Source organism: Lycium barbarum, chromosome 11 (assembly GCF_019175385.1).
Source record: "Lycium barbarum isolate Lr01 chromosome 11, ASM1917538v2, whole genome shotgun sequence".
In the NCBI taxonomy this organism is placed as follows: domain Eukaryota; kingdom Viridiplantae; phylum Streptophyta; class Magnoliopsida; order Solanales; family Solanaceae; genus Lycium; species Lycium barbarum.
In genome coordinates this window covers 49,870,398-49,891,944 of record NC_083347.1, presented here as the reverse complement: position 1 = coordinate 49,891,944, position 21,547 = coordinate 49,870,398, and positions in this window count along the sequence as shown.

Below are 21,547 nucleotides of genomic sequence, written 5' to 3'. Positions count from 1 at the left end.
ATCGGAGAATTTCGACCTTACGTCACTCCGATAGAGTTATAGCTTTTGATTTGGGCTCTCTTGCATGCTTGAGATGTGACAGTTACACGGAGCCTAACTGGCCAGGCACGACCACCGCTACGGCGGGCTGCTATGTTTACACAGAGCCTAAATGGCCAGGCACGACCACCGCTACGGCGGGCTGCTATGTTTACACAGAGCCTAAATGGCCGGGCACGACCACCACTAGTGGGCGGCACGAGATGATTACCCCGGACGCGGGCTAATGATGTTATGTAATTCTGACAGGTTATGTAGGTAGATTAAGGTAAAAGTGAGCATGCATGATTCCGCCTTAAGGGGCACTCCCATGTACAGGTCACCGCTTATCATGATACATTTCACATGCATAAGTCACAGCTTTATACATGACATGTTCCATATGTACAGGATACCCACTTTTACATGATTTGCTCTACTTATCATATTATGTTACTATTCATGCCTTACATACTCGGTACATTACTCGTACTGACGTCCCTTCTTGCGGACGCTGCGTTTTCATGCCGCGCAGGTAGACAGGTTGACGAGTTTGACTCTTTGGAGCTTCTCCAGCCAGATATTGGAAGTGCTCCAGTTGTTCCGGAGCCTCAGTTCATTGGTACTATTTTTGTGTATATAATCGGGCACGGTAGTACTCGGCCCTTCCTATGTATATATGCGCTATGTTTAGAGGCTCGTAGACAGATATGTATAGTTAGATGTTTTGTACTTTTGGTGGTCCTCATCGTTGTATAATGTGCTAGCAAAGTTTATCAGCCCATGGTTATAATTACGCTATTAATATTAACGTTAAACAACAAAAAAAAATATGGTATAGTTCAGACGGCCCACTCAGTAATGGAGGTAAACGATAGGTAAGGGGTGCTCGGTACAAGTATCGGGTACTCGTCACGGCCCCTAGTTGGGTCGTGACAATCTAGAAAGCTAAAATCTTATTTTGAATGTCATCTTATTTTTCTAACCTACCAGATAATTCCAATTTACGCATGACAATTTTTAACGGGTATGTGGTAGAAATTAGTGGTTATGACATTGTGCATAAATCCAGAACGGGTATAAAGTCTCAAATTTTGGGAGACTTCATAGCAGACTTTGCACTCGCAATAGATCTCGAGGTGGAAAAAGAACTTTTGCTAACTTCAAGAAAAACCTCGGGGGTCTGGACCTCATACACGGATGGAGCATCGAACGTGAGAGGGTCCGGACTGGGAATCATACTTAAGTCTCCCGTAGGGGATATTATCCGGCAGTCAATAAGGACTTTAAAATTGACTAAAAATGAGACCGAGTATGAGGCTATGATTGCAGGTTTAGAGCTGGCCAAAAGCTTAGGAGCTAAAGTCATTAAAGCAAAATGTGACTTGCTTCTAGTCGTGAACCAAGTTAACGGGGTTTTTCAAGTAAAAGATGAAAGGATGCAGAGATACTTGGAAAAAATCCAAGTGATTTTACATCGATTCAAGGATTGGACCATGCAACATGTACAAAGAGAACAGAATAATGAGGTAAATGCGTTGGCCAATTTGCGTTCGTCAGTAGGAGCAGAAGAATTTAACTCCGGTACGATCGTTCCATTGATGAACTCTGCGGTAGAAAACGGCCATGCTTCGAACACAACAAGTTTGACTTGGGAATGGCACAATAAGTATATTGACTATCTTCAAAATGGGAAGCTGCCATCGGATCCTAAGGAGTCTAGAGCTCTTCGGACAAAAGCAACGAGATTTTTCTTGATCGACGGACAATTATATTGTCGATCTTTCTACATATTTGGGGCCTGGAGAAACAATTATGTGATGCACGAAGTCCACGAGGGGACTTGTGGCAATCATTCGGGAGCAGAGTCGTTGATCCGGAAGTTGATCTGGGTCGGTTATTACTAGAATCAAATGGAAGAAGATACAAAGAATTTCATCTGGAAGTGTGACGAGTTCTAGAGGCACGCACCGATGATACACCAACTGGGGGAACTGATGCATCCGGTCCTGTCTCTATTGCCATTCATGAAACGGGGGATGGATATTGTCGGACCTTTGCTCCTGGTAATGTACAATTTATTTTATTTATGACTGACTATTTTTCTAAATGGGTTGAAGCGCAGGCCTTGGATAAAGTCAGAGAAAAGGAGGTCATTGGCTTCATTTGGGATCACATCATCTATTGGTTAGGTATTCCCACGGAAATAACATGTCATAATGGCTGACAGTTCATTGGCAATAAGGTTAATAATTTCCTCGAAGGTTTGAAAATTAAGAAGATTTTATCAACTCCATATCACCCAAGTACCAACGGGTAAGCGGAGTCAACAAATAAAACTATTATTCAAAATCTAAGGAAGTGGTTGAAGGAATCTAAGAGCAATCGGAATTAAGTTTTGCCGAAAGTACTTTAGGCGTATCGAACGACCTCAAAGTCGAGCACTGGTGAAAAATTGTTTCCCTAGTTTATGGTGCGGAGGCCTTAATTCCTGTGGAAGTCGGCGAACCGAGCTTGAGATTCCAGTACGCAATGGACGAGTTGAATGACGAGGCTATGACTGTACCACTTGACTTAAGGGATGAACTTCGCGAGACTGCGTTGGTCCGTTTAGCAACACAAAAACAACAGAACGAATCTTCGGCACTTCCAAGTTGGGGACTTAGTTCTATGAAAAGTTACCCTTCATACCAATATTCCCAACGATGGGAAGTTGAGTTCGAATTGGGAAGGACCGTACAAAGTAACCGAAATAATTGGTAAAGGCTCGTATCAACTAAAATCTGAAGATGGCCAACAGTTGCAGAACAATTGGAACGTGGCACACTTGAAAAGATATTATTGCTAAGGTATGGATCGCTAACCCTTTGTGAACTTCTAAAGTTGTTTGTCAATTGACCCATGTAGGTACAGACCGGAACAAAGTCCAAAAGGTTAGATTTAGGTCTAAAAATACGTGTTGCACTCTTTTTTCCTTAGCTCGATTTTGTCCCGAAGTGGGTTTTCCGGCAAGGTTTTTAATGAGGCAACAATGTACAACGTGTTAATTTCATATCGAAGGCCAGCTAAGTGCTGGGGACTGCCTAGCATTAACTTTTATAGCGTTTGACTTCTCATGCTTCGAACGCAAGCACTAGGTGACTGCCATACCCTCGACAAGTTCGAGGTAGGTCAAAAAAGCCAGATACTTTTTGCACTAGATCTGTTGTAAGGGTAAAACAATCGAATGAATCATGCCTGACTAGTTTATTTGCTACGGTAAAAGCAGTAAAGATCTTTTCAGTAGTTTGTACGAGACAAATGTTTGAAATGAGAAGAATACTTCGGTTAAAATTCGTGTCAATTATACTCTTTCATGAATATTCACTTAACATTCCTAAGTAATTTTTAAAGCTCACGGGCTACCCTCGACTGGGGACTATCGTCACAAAATAGACGAAACAAAATGAAGGCATTAAAGTCATAATGAACGGAGCCTAATTTGTAGACTTTAAATACGTCTAATGAACTGAGCCTAATTTGCAGACTTTAAATATGCCCGAAGTGATTTGGAGACGTCCAAATTCACAAGCATAAAAGTAAGGCCCTTACATATGTCATCAAAAGACAACCACCGGCAAAAAAAGGCTCGATATAAAATGAACCTAAAACTTTCAGGTTCTTTAAGTTGGTTTGAAAATTCGTTAAGGTGAAAACTATTAAAGATTTACTCAAGGTCGAGCCTAGTTCGTATTCGGACAGGGTAACGTTAGTAATTTTATTCGATTTAAAAGTCATTCACTTAAATCCTAGATTTGGTTAAGTGTTGAAACCAGAAAAATGCTCGAAAAGCAAACATCGACGGAATAAAGTTGGACCAAAGCTTCCATTTCATATAAACAAAAGGCCAGAGATTGACATTGACAAAATTACAAATAATTCAAAAGAAAGGAAAATACAAAGGCTTTCTAAAATCCTATTTAATACTCCGAAGAGAAATCAGAGCCAAAGCCTTCGGGATTATCCTCCGAGCTATCTCCGAGGAGTGATTTCTGTGCTTTATGCTCAATTGTCCTCGCTTGGTCGATCTTGCCAGCAATATCCTCAATTCCACCCCGAGCTTCTTGCAAAGTAAGCCTTCGAGAATTTTATCTCATGTACTTGGCCTTTAGCACAGACCGAGCCTTAGCCGCATCAACGTCAGCACCGGCCGGGTCTCGTTCAGCCAAAGCTTGCTGCAGTTGGGTCATCAGTTCAACGTTTCTTTGACTCAAGGTGTCGAGGGTATGGGTAGAAGCTTCAAGCTCACCCCTGAGCTCTTCATTGGCTTTGGCCTGATTTTCTACTTTTTCCTAGGCCACCCTTAAGATCTCTTTCTCGGAGGCCTTCTTACCCTCTATCTGAGCAAACCTGTTCCGGAATGTCTTCTTCAAGGACCTCAATTTTCTCGGTCATATGCTCAAGGTCATCCTTGACTTGGAGGGTTTCTTTTTTAGACTCATCAAGCTCAGCTCTAAGGATAAAAGGATCACCAATTTGCTGCAGCTGTTCCTCTTTTTGCTGCAGGAGAAGTTTGAACTTTTCGGTTTCTCGACCTTGGGTGTCCAATTGGCCCTGCAGATCGTCCATCTCCCGCATAACACGACGAAACCTTCGTTCTTAAGTACGATAGACTGCAAAGGGAAAATGAAGCAAAAAATCAGCAGACCGTGAAAATCACTCAAAGCAAATAAAACTTTTTGAAAGAATGGAATGTTTACCCGGTTGGCAGCGTGCATGCTATCATTGAAGAGCATTTCCAGGAGACTCGCCCCATCTTCTCCCTATCGAATTCCAAGATGAAGGGTCTAAGGTAGGTGCCTACCCTGACAGGCCGGGACAAGAAACTGCTCTCCTCGGGGATGGTGATAGTGGCTGACCTCGTCCTATTCAAATCAATGCTTGGAGTCGGGAAGGTCCCCACGAGGTTTGATTGCGAACCAGATTCGGATTCCTTAGGGGACCTCCTCGGCAGTTGTGGAATAGCAAGGTGGCCAAACCCGGAGGCACCCACCATCACATTAGATGCGATAACAACCCCTTCATCGAGGAACATACTATCAAAATCTTCCTGCTCGAAGGTATTGGCAGGAAAAGAAGGAGTTGACCCGGTTTTCTTGGCCCTCTTGGCCACAGGCTCCTCTTCCGAAGACATACCATTCTCAATGATAAAAGTACCCGCTTTAGGTACGATGACCTTTAACAGAGCAGTTTTGGAAGGTTTCGGTGATGGGGACTGAAAGATTTTCATCCGTGTCAGCAACAATGGGTTCGGTCGAACCAGCCATGACATTCTCCTCCAAAACATCGACCAGAACAGGATCTGCCTCGGTGGCAGCAGTAGTGGCGACACCGATCCTGACTTCCGCTACCAGGATATCATCATCCAGGAAGTCTCTCAAACTCCAAACTTGTAAAGGGCCACCATCAGCTTTGGAACATTTCTTTCTTTTTTGACCAACCGAAGATGACTTCGGGGGCCTGGAGGATTTGGCACTCTTTCTTTTCTTCGCCTCAGCAATGCGTCACGCTTAGTCTGATGGATCAAACATTGAACTTGGCACGGGAGAGGCACCTGTTGGTTCGGGCCTTGGGACTAATGAGCCTTTCGGCAGGATTGAGAAAGATAACGTCGAAGTTAGGAAAGGAGATGAGCGAAGGAAATAACACGAAGACAAATAGGAAAAAGATCTACTTACTATGATTCTTTGCTATCCACTTCTCGTCGGACAACTTTTTCCACGTGCGTATTTGGTGTGGGTTTTGGCATAGGATGCCCTCTACCCAATCAGGGAAGTTCTCTATTTCATCCGGGATCCATGCAAGGGTTGAAGTACAAGAGAGTTTGATGAATAATTGAAAGCATGTGGAGAAAATAAAAGTTCAGCGATGCTTACGATTCATTTTTCACCGCTCGGGGAATTGCATGGATCTCGCTGGGATTATCTCCGCTGTTTTAACCCTAGCGAAACGTTTCACCCAGCCTCGATCTTTGTTCTCATCAACGCTAGAAAGTATAGGGTGTTTCCCTCATTTCAAGAGCTTTATAAACCCACCGCGAAATATTCACGGACTATATAACCGGATCAAATAGTGTAAAGTAAATTCTGCATTGACATTGTTCGCAAAAAATAGAGACAAGTTACTTGGCGCCAGACGGATGGACCAATTTGTGTGAGGCCTAAGTTGTACATTCTGTACATGTCGAGGATGACTTGATCAATTGGGGTGTCAAGTTTGAAGGTGAAGAGGTAGGTGCATACGTTTGAGTAGCCTTCCCTGAAGGTGGTAATATCGTCATCTGGACCCTGAACAACGATCTCGAAAAGTAGGGTTGTCCAACCACTATCAGTTCGGACTCATGGGAGATCTGTTTCCTTGATCAAAGAAGGATAGCGTCTCACATCGTATCCTCTATCAGACTTTTTCGAAGCTGTTTCGACAGAGAATTCAGTGTTGAAATGATAGTGCGAGGGCAGAATATCTTGAGCCCGAGGTTTGGAGGGATCGACCTGAGTGCTAACCTCGGGGTTAGCAACGACGTCGGTCGCCGGAGGTGGAGAAGCAGCTGGTGAAGCATTTCTAGAAGAAGATCTGGAGTTCATTGCCATTTCTTATGAAGATTTGGTGATTTGGATGAAGATTTAAAGATTGGGATGAAGATTTGAAGATTGGGATGAAGATTGAAGATTTAAAGATTGGTATGAAGCTTTGAAGGTTGGCAGATGAAGATTTGAAGATTGGTATGAAGATTTGAAGGTTGACAAATAAAGATTTGAAGGAAAGCAAGATTGAAGATTCGGAGAAGTTAAAGGAGTAATTGATCGAGTGGTGAAAAGTGAATAGTGAAAAATCAAACTTTTATAGAGGAAGGGTAATAATGGCGAGATGTTCTAATTCGAGAACTGAAAGGGCGGACCAATCAGGAAGACACATGTGTCGAAAGTCAGAAAGGAGAAGACGTCTGCTTTCCTGCCTGTTTTCGAAAAGAAGCTTACAAGAGAAGATACCGAGGTTATCATTCCACTTTCCATCACTCCAATAAACTCCGATACGAGAAGTGTGGGGACTATCTGTATAAGGTAGGAACCGAGGTAAAAATTTATGACCTTTCGATGAGAGGTCGGAGCAAAATAGGAACTTCAAAATGTGAGGAGTTGTTAGTCCGTTAGGCCGAAATGACGCCGGTTAGCATAAATGCGAGAAATCCGTGATGGGTCGGATTTCCCGCCGTTCGTTACGCTACAGCTGTTGTGGAGCCGTTAATAGCAGTAACTAGTATGTTTTTACCATATTTGGGGAGAGCATTAGTATTATAACTCTTGTACTATAAATAGAGGTAAACCCTCTCATTAGGATATTTGATTTTACTCTCATACTCTTACTTTGCAAAATTTCATACACTAGTTCAAGTTATATAGCAAATTGGCTCGGGCACATAGCTTCGTACTCTGCACCGGACCAATTTCTCAATTTCAAGCAATACATGATACAGGCCATTTCTCACTGTTTGTTACATACGATTGATTATTAGTTGATTGTTATTCCATATTTCGTATTTCGCTACGTTAACAACAGATTAAACCACATATCCTTTAAACCGTGTATAAATTCAATTGTTCTCTTTTTAGGGGTAAACATAGTTACTAAATATAAATATCTCTTATATGTTCTCTGCATGATGTAAAATTTCGTTCTTTATTACTTGTTCTTCATCCTCCATTGGAACAACAAGACTTTATCACAAACGAATAAAGATTTCACTGGAACAGTTCTAACCATTTTCTCCAAAAGACTTTTTTTTTTAAAAATTCATGGTTCCATCTTTAAACACTTGTATCGTGATGGAATGTAATGGCTTTGAATTGGTCTTGATGGACAGTGGTTAATAACTTCTGCAACTTTGTTGCAAGAGGAAGAAGCCAATTGACTGGCATTATGTTGTGGTTTTGAAGTAATAAATTATAGCCTATAGGTATTAGTTTAATGAGTTGTTGTAATCCGAAGCAAGCATTGAAGATTACTGGAGCAAAAGTTACTTGAGGGGATCCCAACCCCCTTGTGGTATTGATGCGATCATACCAGCACTAAAGCACTGGATCCCATCAGAACTCCGAAGTTAAGCGTGCTTGAACGAGATTCCTATTTGACTTGCTTTGTTATTGTATATTCTGAGCCGAGGGTCTATAGAAAATAGCCTCTCTACCTCCCAAGATTGAGATAAGGTCTGCGTACACTCTACCCTCCCCAGACCCCACTTGTAGGATTACGCTGTGTATGTTGTTGTTGTTGTACCCCCTAAACTTGTCCGCAAAACTTAGTTGCACAATTTAACTTTACGGGTGTTTATTTACCCTTTGTTCTAGTTTTCAATGTATCTATTTACCCTCTAATAGCTGATGTGGCAGAATAAATAATTTCTCTTTCCTAAAAGCGTGTTAAAGGTTAAAAAATATATTAAAATTGTACACATATCAATTTTTAATTGGATATCACACTACTAATTATAATTATTTCTTGTAGGCCTCTTTTCTTTACTTTTCTATTCTTATTCTTTTACCTGCCACTAAAAGAATGAAGCAGATTCTAATGAAGTTGCAGCAAAACAATGGTTCTACTACTCCTGTAAAGATAATTTATCGCTACAACTTCTTCTTAGAGAAGGTGTACAACGGCAGAAGGTGTTTCCGTAGGAAGGAAAAAATTATCCAATTGCACATAGTTCTTGTGAGGAAACCCCCTAAAACACTACTCATAATTTTTTTAAAACCCCCAACCATCCTCAAAATTCCACCATCCCTACTCTTACACCATGTCAGACCCAACATTACAACAAAAGTTCACATTTTAGGTGATTAGGATAAATTAGGAGTCAAAATGAAGGGTGATATTCAAAAATTGAAAACAAACTTTCAACTATTGAAGAATAGATTTGGCTTTGTTGTTTTTGGGATTAAAATTCTCAAAACTCTCCACAATTTCTCGTACTTGTCGCCATTAAAGTCGTCTCCAAAATTTTATTTTCCTTTTTTCTTTGCATTTTGTGTTCACATGTACTAAATTAAATAAATATATATTTTAAAAACTCCCTTATAGTTGCAAATTACTCTGATTTTCAATAGGAATGGGGATTGGAAGATTGAGTGATTCTATTTGTCATTGAATTGACTGAGGTCTAAGAATGTGGTGCTTTAAATGTTAAGGAGAAAAAAGGATAAGAGAGACGGAAAAGAATGAGGCAGAGAGGAGATTTTTATCATTTTGGTTTTGATTAAAGTTGTTGGTTGTAGGAGGTAGGGGAGTGGTTGGTGGGGTGGGTGAGGAACAAGATAAAAAAGAGACTTTTTGTGATTAAAAATATTTTTTTTAAATGTTTTCTTATGTGAAAATTGAAGTGGGCGAGTGAACCTCACAACCTAGTTTGTAACTGGGTTTAGCCCGACAAGGGGACAATAATTCCACTATAAATAAGAATAAGGGGGTAAACGAACACCCGTAAAGTTAAAATGCGCAACTGAGTTTTCTAGACAAGTGTACATGGTATTTTTTTATTTTCCCAATGTATATTGATAAAAACCTAAAGCAAAATAAGGCTCCCGTATATTTTAAATTATACCAAGAGAAAAGATGTTTGGATAGTCAGATAAAGGAGAAGGTAGATGGCTTAAAGGCCAATGCAATCCTATTTATGAAAAGGTATGATCATGGTGATAATGTGTAACGAATGGAGATATAGGCTAAGCTTTATTATTTATAGTTTGACCCTTTTTAGTTTTTAGTGCTACAATTTAGCCTCACTTTGTAATATACTTTTATTAGTACCCCTGTTAGGTTTGCTTTATATATTTAGAGCATTGTAGGGCTATGTTGAATGAAATCCTAAATTTTTATCTACATTTTCCTTTCGTCTTATCGTTAGTTTTTATTAATTTATATTAACGGCTATTCCCACTTGGGATTCGCTACAAATGGTATCAGAGCTGACGGTTCTCGGCCCCAATTCCCCCACCATGTTTAATATGGGTTTCTATCAACCACCTCAAGTCTTGGCTACCACACCCATGGCTGATTACTCGTATCCGGTTCCATGTGTTTATCTGGTTAACAACACCAATCTGAGTTTTTATTTTGTTCAATTTGTAGATGGTTCAGTGGCGTCGTTGAGTGCCTCAACATTAGACAACTTGCTGAAGTGTAGCTATAGCAATTTTAAGACCAAGGAAGCAACTCCAAGGAAGGTGCTTCATTTAGTTCATTTTCCTTCCGTGATGGATTCATTGGGTTCTGTTTCTTTTGAAACCCTAACCCCCAAATAAAAGAACTCTTATCTCACAACATTTTCTTTCTCTCTCGATGCTCTAAGCATAAAAGAGGTGCCACCAATGGCAAGAAGAACTTGGAGGAAGAAGAGCAAATATGAGCTTGGTTGACAATCTACTACTGTCAAGCTTTAAAGAAAAAAGAGGGCCAGGCGAATTATGTATAAGTTAGCAATGGTGAATGGGTGACCAAGTTTTCTGTTGGTAGGGAAATACTGAAAGAGGACCAGCATTTGGTTGTGGAAGGAAATAGAGAAAACGAGGTTCAGGTGTTCGGTAAATTTTTTTAGAGGGATGAAATCTATGTGATGGATAAGCAAGGGGATGATAGTGTTGGGAATGAGTTGCTGGAGCTCGAAGAAGATTTTTAAAGTTGTGAGAGTGTCTCTATTGCCCCTGTCGTTGTCCGTGAGTGGGAAAGGATTTATGCACTAATTTGTTGCGACTATAAGGCTAATTTAGTCCACATTGATGGTGATGGAGACAAGAAGGAAGGAAACTCATCAGAGGACCAACTGTTTGATGAATGTTCTCAAAGACATGAGACTGCAGGAATTTATCCAAATCAAATCACATCTTGCAGTATAGTCCTGTGATGCCATTTTTCGCCCAACATGTTCGTGGCTTAACAATTCTAGACCAATTGGATCAGAAATTAGCTGTTGGGGTAAGGATGGACAAAAAAAAGTAAACGATGAAGATGAAAATAAGGAAAAATTGAAGGAAGAACAGGTGTTCGATAAAAGTTAACAAGGAGAAATCAACTCGGAGGTTGAACCTGATTTTAAGGCACCGAAACCAAAGAATATATATGAAAGTGAACCAAAAAAAGAAAATGTGGAGCTTATTTTTATTCCTCTTGATTTCCAGAACTTTCACGGAACTAGGGATTTGACCAAACTGAGAATTTCACCGCTGTTGATAAAGGATATCCACATGGTGATTTTGTTGCAGCAGTTTTTGAACCAATAGTTGGTACTCGTAGTGTAGATGAGATCAAGATACAACTCAAGCTATTGAGTTTGCTAGAAATATCATTTTAGCTTGGAATAATGTTCATGTCATCGCTGCTGCACCTGATATTGTCTTTACACTCGAGGTACGATCTCTTAGAATTTTTCTTCCCAAGGTATTGTTAAATTAGGCAGTAGCTCAAGCTGATGCTTTAAAAGTGGATCATCTTGCCTCGCTAGAAAAGTACTATCAGACAATTGTTGTACCATATACACCTTTTTGCAATGGAAGTGGAAGGGTTGAAATTCATCAAGGTAGATTTTTTGGTATCACATGTTGTTTCAATTGCTTGTCGAGCAGCAGATTCCATAATTCCATCTCTTTGTGTGGTCAACATCAACAAGGACTTAATTATTGTAGAGTATGTAGTGGCAGATATAGATCATCATAATTCAACAGTGTGGAAAATTTCACACGACAATTTTCATTATAAATTTCTTATTCAGTTATCATGATATTTTCCAATATCTATTTTTCAAGATGTAATTGTTGGGTCACCGGTTGTCAGGAAATTATACAAATCTCACAAAGAGGTGCAGAATGAATCAGAAGTGGAAAGGTTGTGCATGTGGTAGTTCTGAACCTTGGAGGGCAGTTTCCAGTTTGGAAGTTGGAGAAGAACACTATTACTATTGAAGAACTTGTCGAAATTCTCCATACTAATTACCCTGTTGGATTAATCGAAGCTATTTTTGTGTCCCTTATTCATTATTTTTCCGCCAATATGTTTACCTAGTTGGAGGAGTGAGGATGCACCAGTTAGGAGGTGTGAGAGATTGGCGGTCGTAGGAGTTAGGAGAGGTAGAGGTCTAAGAAGAATTGAGGGAAGCTGGTTAGACATGACGTGGCACAGCTTCAGTTGACTGAGGACATGACCTTAGATAGAAAGATTTGGAGAGCGAGGATTAAGATAGAAATTTAGTAGGTAGTTAAGTTTTGCCGCGTTGTGTGTGAGCGAGATGGGGGGCTAGCCTTTCCATCTTCTCTTCTCCTTTTCTTAGTAGTATTTTTTACGTATCGCCTAGATTATTATCCTTATATGGGTATTACTATGTGTTGCTCCATTTGTTTTATATCTTGATAATTTGCTGTCTTATTTTTCTTGCAATCCTGCATTGACTACGTTTCTTTTGAGCCAAGGGTCTATTGGAAACAACTTCTCTATCCCACAAAAGTAAAGGTAAGGTTTGCGTACATCCTACCCTCCCCGGACCCCACTTGTGGGATTACACTAGTACGTTGTTGTTGTGTTTACCTATTTGAAGTTGAAGTACTTACATAGCTCACTGCTTCTGCTTAGTGTTCAACAATTGGATCAATCTGGTAACTTCTTCTACCTTTCTAATATCTATATGCTGAGAGTTACTCATTGCATTGGGCTCCCTATTTTTCTAATTGAGCTCGCTCAAATCATCTATCATGTTGTTATTCATTTTAAGACTCGGTATGATTGGTTTAGAACTACATATCAGTGCAAATGATGTTTTAAATTTGTCGGAAGAAAGGATTGAAATTGTGGTGAAGGCTAATAAGATTACATTTCTTGGTAGTATTATGGCTTGTAGCCACTGAAAGAGCATTAGAACATGTACTGCTGGAATGGAGTGGAGTTATAGTGAAATTGCGGCTCAATTCCTTGAGCTTTCTCAAAATAAGTATTGTAGCAGATTCATGTTCTTAACTTTGGTTCTTTATTTCAAGTGTATCTTCACGGGGCTTGGAAATTTTGATAGAGGATATGGAAGTACATTTACCTTGTATTCCCTATTTCATAAACATGCCAATAGTGCTCAAAGTAGTATTTTCCGTATTATAAATATTGCTTCAAGAAACATGCAACTAGATGTCTTTTGGAATATTTACAATGAAAGAAAATCCGTTAAGGAAGTGCCACCAGCTCATTTCTTAAATGCAGAGTTCATAAGTCATTTGTGGAGCTCTTGTGTGAAGTCATCTGAAGGCTTCCAGAACCATGACTTCATTGGCTGCGGTTATTGTATAAAGAGAGTGTCATATTTTGATGCTAATTGGGACAAAGTACCATTGGCAAATGTGGTGGTTTCTCTTGGTTTTAAAGCAGGATAGTAGCAAGTGTAAGGGAAAACATCATTGAAAAGTCTTGGTGAGATGATGAACAAATGCTTATCTAGACTTAAGAGGAAGAATACTGCAACACTCTATAAATTCGGATTAGGTGTGGATGTGTTAAATGAGTATTAATGTGACATTTTAGACATGTGAAGCCCTATAGGGATGAGTATGGGTGGAAATAGTTATTTTGGAATCAAGACGGATAGGGAGGTGCATAAGATTCGATAGAATCGACTACGTTTTCAAAAGGTCTGTCTTCCAACCTGATTTCGTCAAGATCCGTTGGGAATTTGAGAAAAAATAGAACATGAAAGTTGTATCCCTTTGAAATACCTTTCCAACGATATATTATGGAACCTAAACGGAGGTCCGTACTGGGATTTATGCCCATTTTACCGAATGCTGCCAGAATGGCCTAGCGCACCGTGCCCCGCGACAGGACAAATTTCCAAGAAAACTCGAAATTTTGACACCGTCGAAAAATACACCGTGCATGACCCGGGCCACGGCCCCCCACGCGCCAGACTATTTTATGCCTGAAGCGATTTTTCCTGAATTTTATAAAAGCCTAACTTCGTAAAACTTTTCCCACTTTGTTCTAAACCGTCTTTTTAGAGAGAAAACACCCTAGGGCTTCTACAAAGCATACAAGGTGAGTTCCTACTCAAACCCCATTGATTATTACATCATTCTAATAAAGATTAACACTAGAATCCTCATCTATTCCGTAGATTATTGATTGAATCTTTGTCTTGGACAAAAGAACCCTAGAATATGAATTTAAGAGACTTGAACGTCAAAAGGTAAGCATTTCCTACTTCAATTGATTTTAACCTTGTATTGGTGATTATAGACTATAAGTTCATGAGATAAGAGTTGATGGATTTGATAGAAAAGCATGAACGATTATCTATTTGGGTTGTTGATTGTTGATTGTCGACTAAGGGTGTTGTCTATTTTATGGGTGATGAGGGATGATGATAATTGTGACATTATGAGATTGTAGAATCATCTTGAAGCAAGAGGATGGGTTGTTGGGTGTTGAAACACCATTAATGAAGGTTGTGGAGCTTTATGCCCACCAAGTGTTTGATAAAATGCATAGATGACCGAAGCATGAGTATCCTTACTAATATTGATTCCCCTTGACTTGTATTGCTATAAATTAAAGTTGAAAGGGGTGACGAAGGTTGTATTACGCTAAAGAGCTGGAAATTAAGGTATGTGAGGCTAACTCTCTACGTTTGGGAATGTTACTGGTTCTCCCTACGATACAGTTTGTTGACTATTACGAATTGCCTTAGAAATATAATTAAGCTTAGTTCCTTGAATAGTTACAGAACTTCTATTCTCAAGTTTTGTAATTCGTTTATGGCATTCATTCCGAATGTTGTGAGCTCAGTACATAATCAATATAGACCTGTGTTTGATACCCATTAGTCTCAATCTAGAATACTCAGCATGTTTATAAAATAGTTAAAGCTTCAGTTCTCATAATCAGTCCTTGAATACATGTCTTAGTTTAGTAATGTTCATTATTTCAGTGATCTCAATTCCTTAATAATGATAAATGAATTTTTAACATATGTGATTGCCCGAGGGCACAGTCTTATGTATACGTATACTTGACTGAGGTCATTAACTGATGCACTTACTTGGCCAAGGCCACTGATTTTTGCACTTACATTAGGCCGAGGCCCCACATATTATCAATTCAGTTAAACAGGTGATTCTCTACTCAGAACATGAAGTATTCATTTCTTTACTTTGTTGTTCACTTCAGTTATCAGTTTCAGTACTTACAGTTCTTTCTTTCAGTTGCTTTACATACCGGTGCAATTCAAATGCACTGACGTCCCTTTTTCCCGGAGCTTGCATCTCGCTATGCAGGTAACGATTTACAGGATGAAGAATCTGCTTGCTAGGATTTCCAGTAACAGCTAATTGGTGAGCCCCAGTCTTTTGGGGCTTTATCATTTGTTACAGTCTTCCAGTATTTTACAGACAGTCAGGTTTGCCGAGGGCCTTGGCCTGGCAATAGTCAGTGTTTTCAGTACTTCATTAGAGGCTTCATAGACTAGAATAACAGTTAGACTGAGTCGCAGGTCAGTTACAGCTATGCTTCAGACTTATGTTAGCCTTTCCGCATTTTGATTTATATCATTCAGACTTTCAGTATCTCAACATGTGATTAGTTTATTTTTTGCATTCAGTATGTTATGATATCACATGTTGATTCAATTAGCCAGTTGGTTTGCTTGGTCACATGTAGTCAGGTACCGGGTTCCATGTTATGTTTAGGCCAATGTTCGGGGTGTGATAAATACTAGAGTATTGCATTGTCTACAAACTCAATTAGGTTGGAAAGGAAACCACTGTTGCATTCAATGTCTTCTCTTGAGCTTGACTGTTTGGGCTAGGATGCTAGTTCACAGTGTTGGCATTGTTTTTGTCTCCTAGCAGCTTGAAGATTGATGCATCATCAAATAAGTGGAAGTATCACTGGACTCTTGATTGGTGTGGTGGATTTCCCCTCAGGTTCCAAATCATATCCCAACCTTGAGGACAAGGTAGATATAAGGGGGAGGAAATGTAATGATTGGAGATACATGCTAAGTTATATTATTTGTTACACCCCGAAAAAGTTTTCGTGTTACCGAGACTGCAGACGACTTAGTATGGGCTCAGGGGAGGGTAAAGATATACAAGGATTAGGGATGAAGATTCTGTTATATATGTATAAGAATAGCATATTGACGACAGTGGAGGCCATATGGTGTAAGTTGGTTAATACGTTACTTGACAAATAGCCCTCGTAACCGTAAGTTAAGGTGGGGCCCACATGTCAGGATTTTATAAAGGGCATATGACAAGTTATATGAATAGTACATAGGAAGTTTAGAAAGTCTTAAGAGGGACACTTAGGCCAAATGTGAGAATAAGCACTCCAAAAGGATGATTTAAGGATACATTTTTGGGTGATCTAGCTTTACGAGGCCAACACACAATTATACGTTGAGAATTTGGGAAAACACAAAAAATTAAAGTTGTAGATAATTGAAATACCTTTCCAACCATAGGTCGTGGGCCTTCATGCGACATAGGGAGAAAAAGTTATGGACGTTTTAAGGAGGATAGGTCAAACTGGGAGTGGGCTCGCCCCAACCCGACTCCAAGTCGGGTCAGGCCCACTTCCTTGGCTATTTAAGGAAAATTTTCATCGATTATCTTCCTCATTGCATGCCAAAAGATCTAGAATATTTTAGAGAGGGAGAGTGAGGGGAGTTAGAGAGATAAAGCAAGGGTTCGATCAAGTTCGAGGCCCCGAATCCCGAGGCTCGTGAAGGATAAAGTGTAACACGAGTTGTCGTCGTCGTTTCAAGCTAAATATTGAGCTTGGGGGATGATATTTTCGTGGTTGAGCTGCTGCTAAGGTATGTATTATTTTCTCATCTTTGTTATTGAGATGATTACGTGGAGATTTAATGAATTAAAGTGTTAGAAATATAGTTATAATTATCGTATACGAATATTAAGGCGTTGTGGTTTAGGGGCTGTTTTGGATAGAATTGTAAGATGAGTTTAGTCATATTATTGTTGTAAATTGTTAGATTTGTTGTTGTTGTTGGTTATTAGCTTAATTTGGAATTGTTGGGTTGGTAGGATTATAGGGGAGATGCTGTCCAAATTCCATTAGGAGACAGAATAAATGATTAGTTAGAATAATCATGTTGGCCTAGTCTTAATCCCTATATTGTTGATGGTATTTTAGTTGACTAAGCTCGGGAAGGGACTCGAGGATTAGCTTGAGGCATAAATAAGGTATGTAAGGCTAACCCTTCTTTCATATTTTGGCATGATCCCTTTTATATGACTCCTAAAGAATGTAAAACATAAGTACTCTATTCTTAGTTGGATTTGGAGTCGATATCCAATGTCTTGTTTCGTTCATGCTATACTCTTGTTGATAATTCGAAGGAAGCTTCTGCGATACATTATACTTACATGTTCACTACAAAGCAAATGGTAAATGAAGGAAACTCTAAAACTTGTTCTCAAAATCTCTCCAAAGGGAGTTGTAATAGAAACCACTCTGAAAGGGGTGCAACGTTTTGTAACTTCATTACATATTCATACTGTATATCATATGTATTTTTATTGTTCCACCTGATCAGCTGGATTATGATATTCTTAAGCCGGAAGCGGCTGCCCGAAGGGGCCACCCTAGCTAAACCGGAAGCGGCTTCCCGAAGGGGCCACCCTAGCTAAGCCGGAAGCGGCTGCCCGAAGGGGCCACCATGACTACGACGGAAGCGGCCGTCCGAAGGGACTATTGTGTTATTAGCCGGAAGCGGCTACGAGTAGGATATTCTATATTTATATTGTGTATGCTAGAATTTGTGTAAGGGACCATATGACATGGTTCAAAGTGTTGTTCCAGGTTACTCTCAGGTTGCTTTCTAGACTTGCTTACTGTTACGCTTTTCCTTGTTTTATGATTCAGTATTGCCTTACATATTCAGTACATATTCCGTACTGACCCCCTTTCTTCGGGGACTGCGTTTCATGCCCGCAGGTTCAGGGATGCGGTTAATCGATCCAGCCACCTAGGAGGAGTCAGCATTGAGAGTCAGACAGCTCCACTTGCTTCGGAGACTGTTCCTGTTTTGGTATAATTTTGTTTGTATACATTATGGGTACGACGGGGCCCTGTCCCGCCACTTATGCACGGTCATACTCTCCTAGTAGTCTGCGGACAGTGTGGGTGTCATGGATACTGTTTGGCCTTGCCGGCCATTGTTTTGTTGTACAGAAGTATCGGCAGCCTCGTTGGCTTGCCTTGTGATATGTTACGTATATATAAGTATATTTTGAGATGTTTTGAGTTACAGCTGGACTTTGGTATTCTATTTACAACTTTCAAACTTAGTTAAATAGACCCTATTGAATGCCATGTTTGAGTACAGGTAACATAAGTTGGGTTATCGGGTAGGTTAAGCTCGGTCACTCGTCATGGCCCTAGGTTGGGTCGTGACATTATTTATAGTTTGACCCTTCTTAGTTTTAAGTGCTACAGTTTAGCCTCACTTTATAATCTATTTTCATTAGTACTACTGGGTTTGCTTTATATATTTTGTAAATAGAGTATTGTAGGGCTATGTTGAATGAAATCCTAAAATTTTGTCTACAATTTTATTTCTTCTTCTCTTAAGTTTCTCTTAGTTAATATTAATGGTTATTCCTACTTGAGAATCGCTACATAATGTATAGTTAACTAAAACGACAGACAAATAAAGATATACATTAATTGTGAGGGTAGGGAGAAGACAAATTTAAGAAATTGTGAGCTCAATAGATTGTAAATGTTAATATAGGACTTCAAGATTATTAAAAATAAACCTAATTAAGGCATTGGTCAGGAAGAAAATGCCTTGATCCTGACAATTCTGATAATTAACTGTTATATCCCGTACTTTTGTACGTTGGATTATTCGTAAGTTAATCGACATAAGTTCAAGGATAAGGTTATTTTTGAGATATGAGACAAGGACTTTTTAGTCCCAATTTTAATATTGCACGGTTTGCTAATTAATCAGTATTAATGTAGAAACATTAGTGAAGATTAGGGATTAACAACCATGATCAGATTATTAAGTGGGCCCCACTAAAATATGGACAATTATGATTGGAGCAGGGATGATGACATGATAAAGTGGGACATATGTCAAGTGGGCTGCTTGCCTATATATATATATATATTTTGATGACTAATTATCTATACATTTTCATCTTCACAAAATTTCATTTGAGAGAGGTTTACAACAGCCATGGCTGCTACCTTGTAGCTCACGGCCAGCTTCAAGCATTTGGAAGAAACATTTAATTTTCGACTAGGTGTTCTAAACGTGCAAGGAGGCAGCAATATTATATACATCTTAGGTTTCATTTTCTTCTTGAATTAGGACCAAGTAGCATATTAAATTCATCTTGTTCATAAGACAAAAAAAAGAAGAAAGGTTCCTGCCCTCTTTTTAATCAAGTGAGCAGCAACGTTGGTATGTGATTTGAGGAAGAAGAAGTGGGTAGTAACCTCATATCTCATTCCATTCAAGTAGTGTCGTGATTATTGGGAACCCGGGCAGAATTGGCTTGTTGTTGTCTACGGTATGTACTCGCTTCTTTTCATAATAGAAACGATCATAAATACTATATTGGTAGGTTATTGTTGGGCGTTGTGGTATGGTAATTGGGTAGGGCTGTTCTTGTTGAGTTGAAGGATTAAAAGTGTGGTTATGATTATGTATTTGTGTTGTTGTAGTTGATGGGGCTGTTTGGGGCATGTTATTGTTAGGTCATTTTTGATGATGTGTTGTGGCTATAAATCATTAGGAATAACTTGAATATGTCGTGGTTGTTATGTTAATTATTATTGAATGTTGCAACGTGTGGACTGATTTGGAGCGTTGTGCGTGCGGTGCGGGCTGTTTCGAGGTGTTCTTGGACCTTGTTTTGGCTAGTACTTGATGTGGTAACTGGGACGTGTTGTTATTGATGTTATTCTGGTTGTTTTAGAGTTGGTTTGAATGTGAGGGAAGTGAACAATATAGGGAAAATGCTGCCCAATTTTTTAGAAAGAAGCTACTAACTTTGAAATACGTTTTAAGCTTTTTCGTAGCTTAACCATAGTTCTTAACGTCTTAATATAGGTTAAGGTACTTCGGGCAGCGTATACATATCAAGTCACGGATTAAGCGTCAAAGGTATGTAAAGCTATTCCCTTTTATTCTTTTGGCATGGTCTATATGAAACAAACGGACGACGAACGTATAAATTCCAAAGAAGCTCCTATTCTTAGAGATACTTGAATGGCTAATGTTCTTGATTCTAGAAGCTATTTCATTATGTCCTCATACGTGTCTATGATTCCTGAAGTCCTATTTTGATGTAATCCATAGTGACATTTGAGGGTGCTCCCAGGTTATTTAAGGAGTTCAGAAATAATTTTATGAGTCTCACTTGCATTATGACTCCAATGAATTCTAGTTCTCAGTGGTACTTGACGTGACTGTTGTCTTGATTCTCAAGTGTTATTTCATTCTAATTATTCTATTGAGTCTCAGATGATGATTTAGTTTGCATATGGTTGCTCATGATATTCTGCTCGTGCATGCCGTTAATGTATCGTTCACCGAGTCCCAGGCCGGGTATGTATTCTTGCATAGTTTCATTGCATTGTTCACCGAGTCCCTCACTAGAGGGATGGGTATGGTATATATATATGATTATTTCACCGAGACCTTCACTAGAGGGTCGGGTACGGTATATATGTGTATGACTTCATTCATCGAGTCCCATAATGGGCCGGGTATGCTATATTATATAGATATGCATGATTCTTATCTCGTAAGGCACAGGTGCATTGGTATCTTTGATTATCATACTTGGCTCTTGTTATCTTTTATTCAGTCATGATCTTCTTTATGGTATTTCATGCTTTCTATACTCAGTACATTCCTCGTACTGACCCCCTTCCTTCGGGGGCTGCGTTTCATGCCCGCAGGTACAGACATTCAGTTTGGTGATCCTCCAGCCTAGGACTTCTGCTCAGCTGTTTGAAGAGCTCCATTGTTCCCGAGCCTAAGTCATTTTGGTACAGATGCTTTGATATAGACTTATGCATATCCAGGGGTATGGCGGGGCCATGTCCCGTCATATTTCACTATGATACTCTTAGAGGTCTGTAGACATGTGTGGGTTGTATATAGGTTTTGGTCAGCTATGTCGATATGGTTCGTTTTGGGTATTTCCGTCTATAGTGGCAGCCTTGTCGGCTTGCATATTATGTTATGTTTTGGTTAGCTGTGACTCTTCAGGAGACAGGTTCATTATGATATATGGCATTATGAGTCTATAGTTTGCTTTTACAAGTTTCCGTACTGTCCTTAGTTTCAGTCTGACTATATCTAACAGGTTCGTATACGAGTGTCCAGGTCGGGCACTAGTCATGGCTCATCGGGTTGGGTCGTGACAAAAGTGGTATCAGAGCAGTTCATCCTCGGAGTGTCTACAGACTGTGTCTTGTAGAG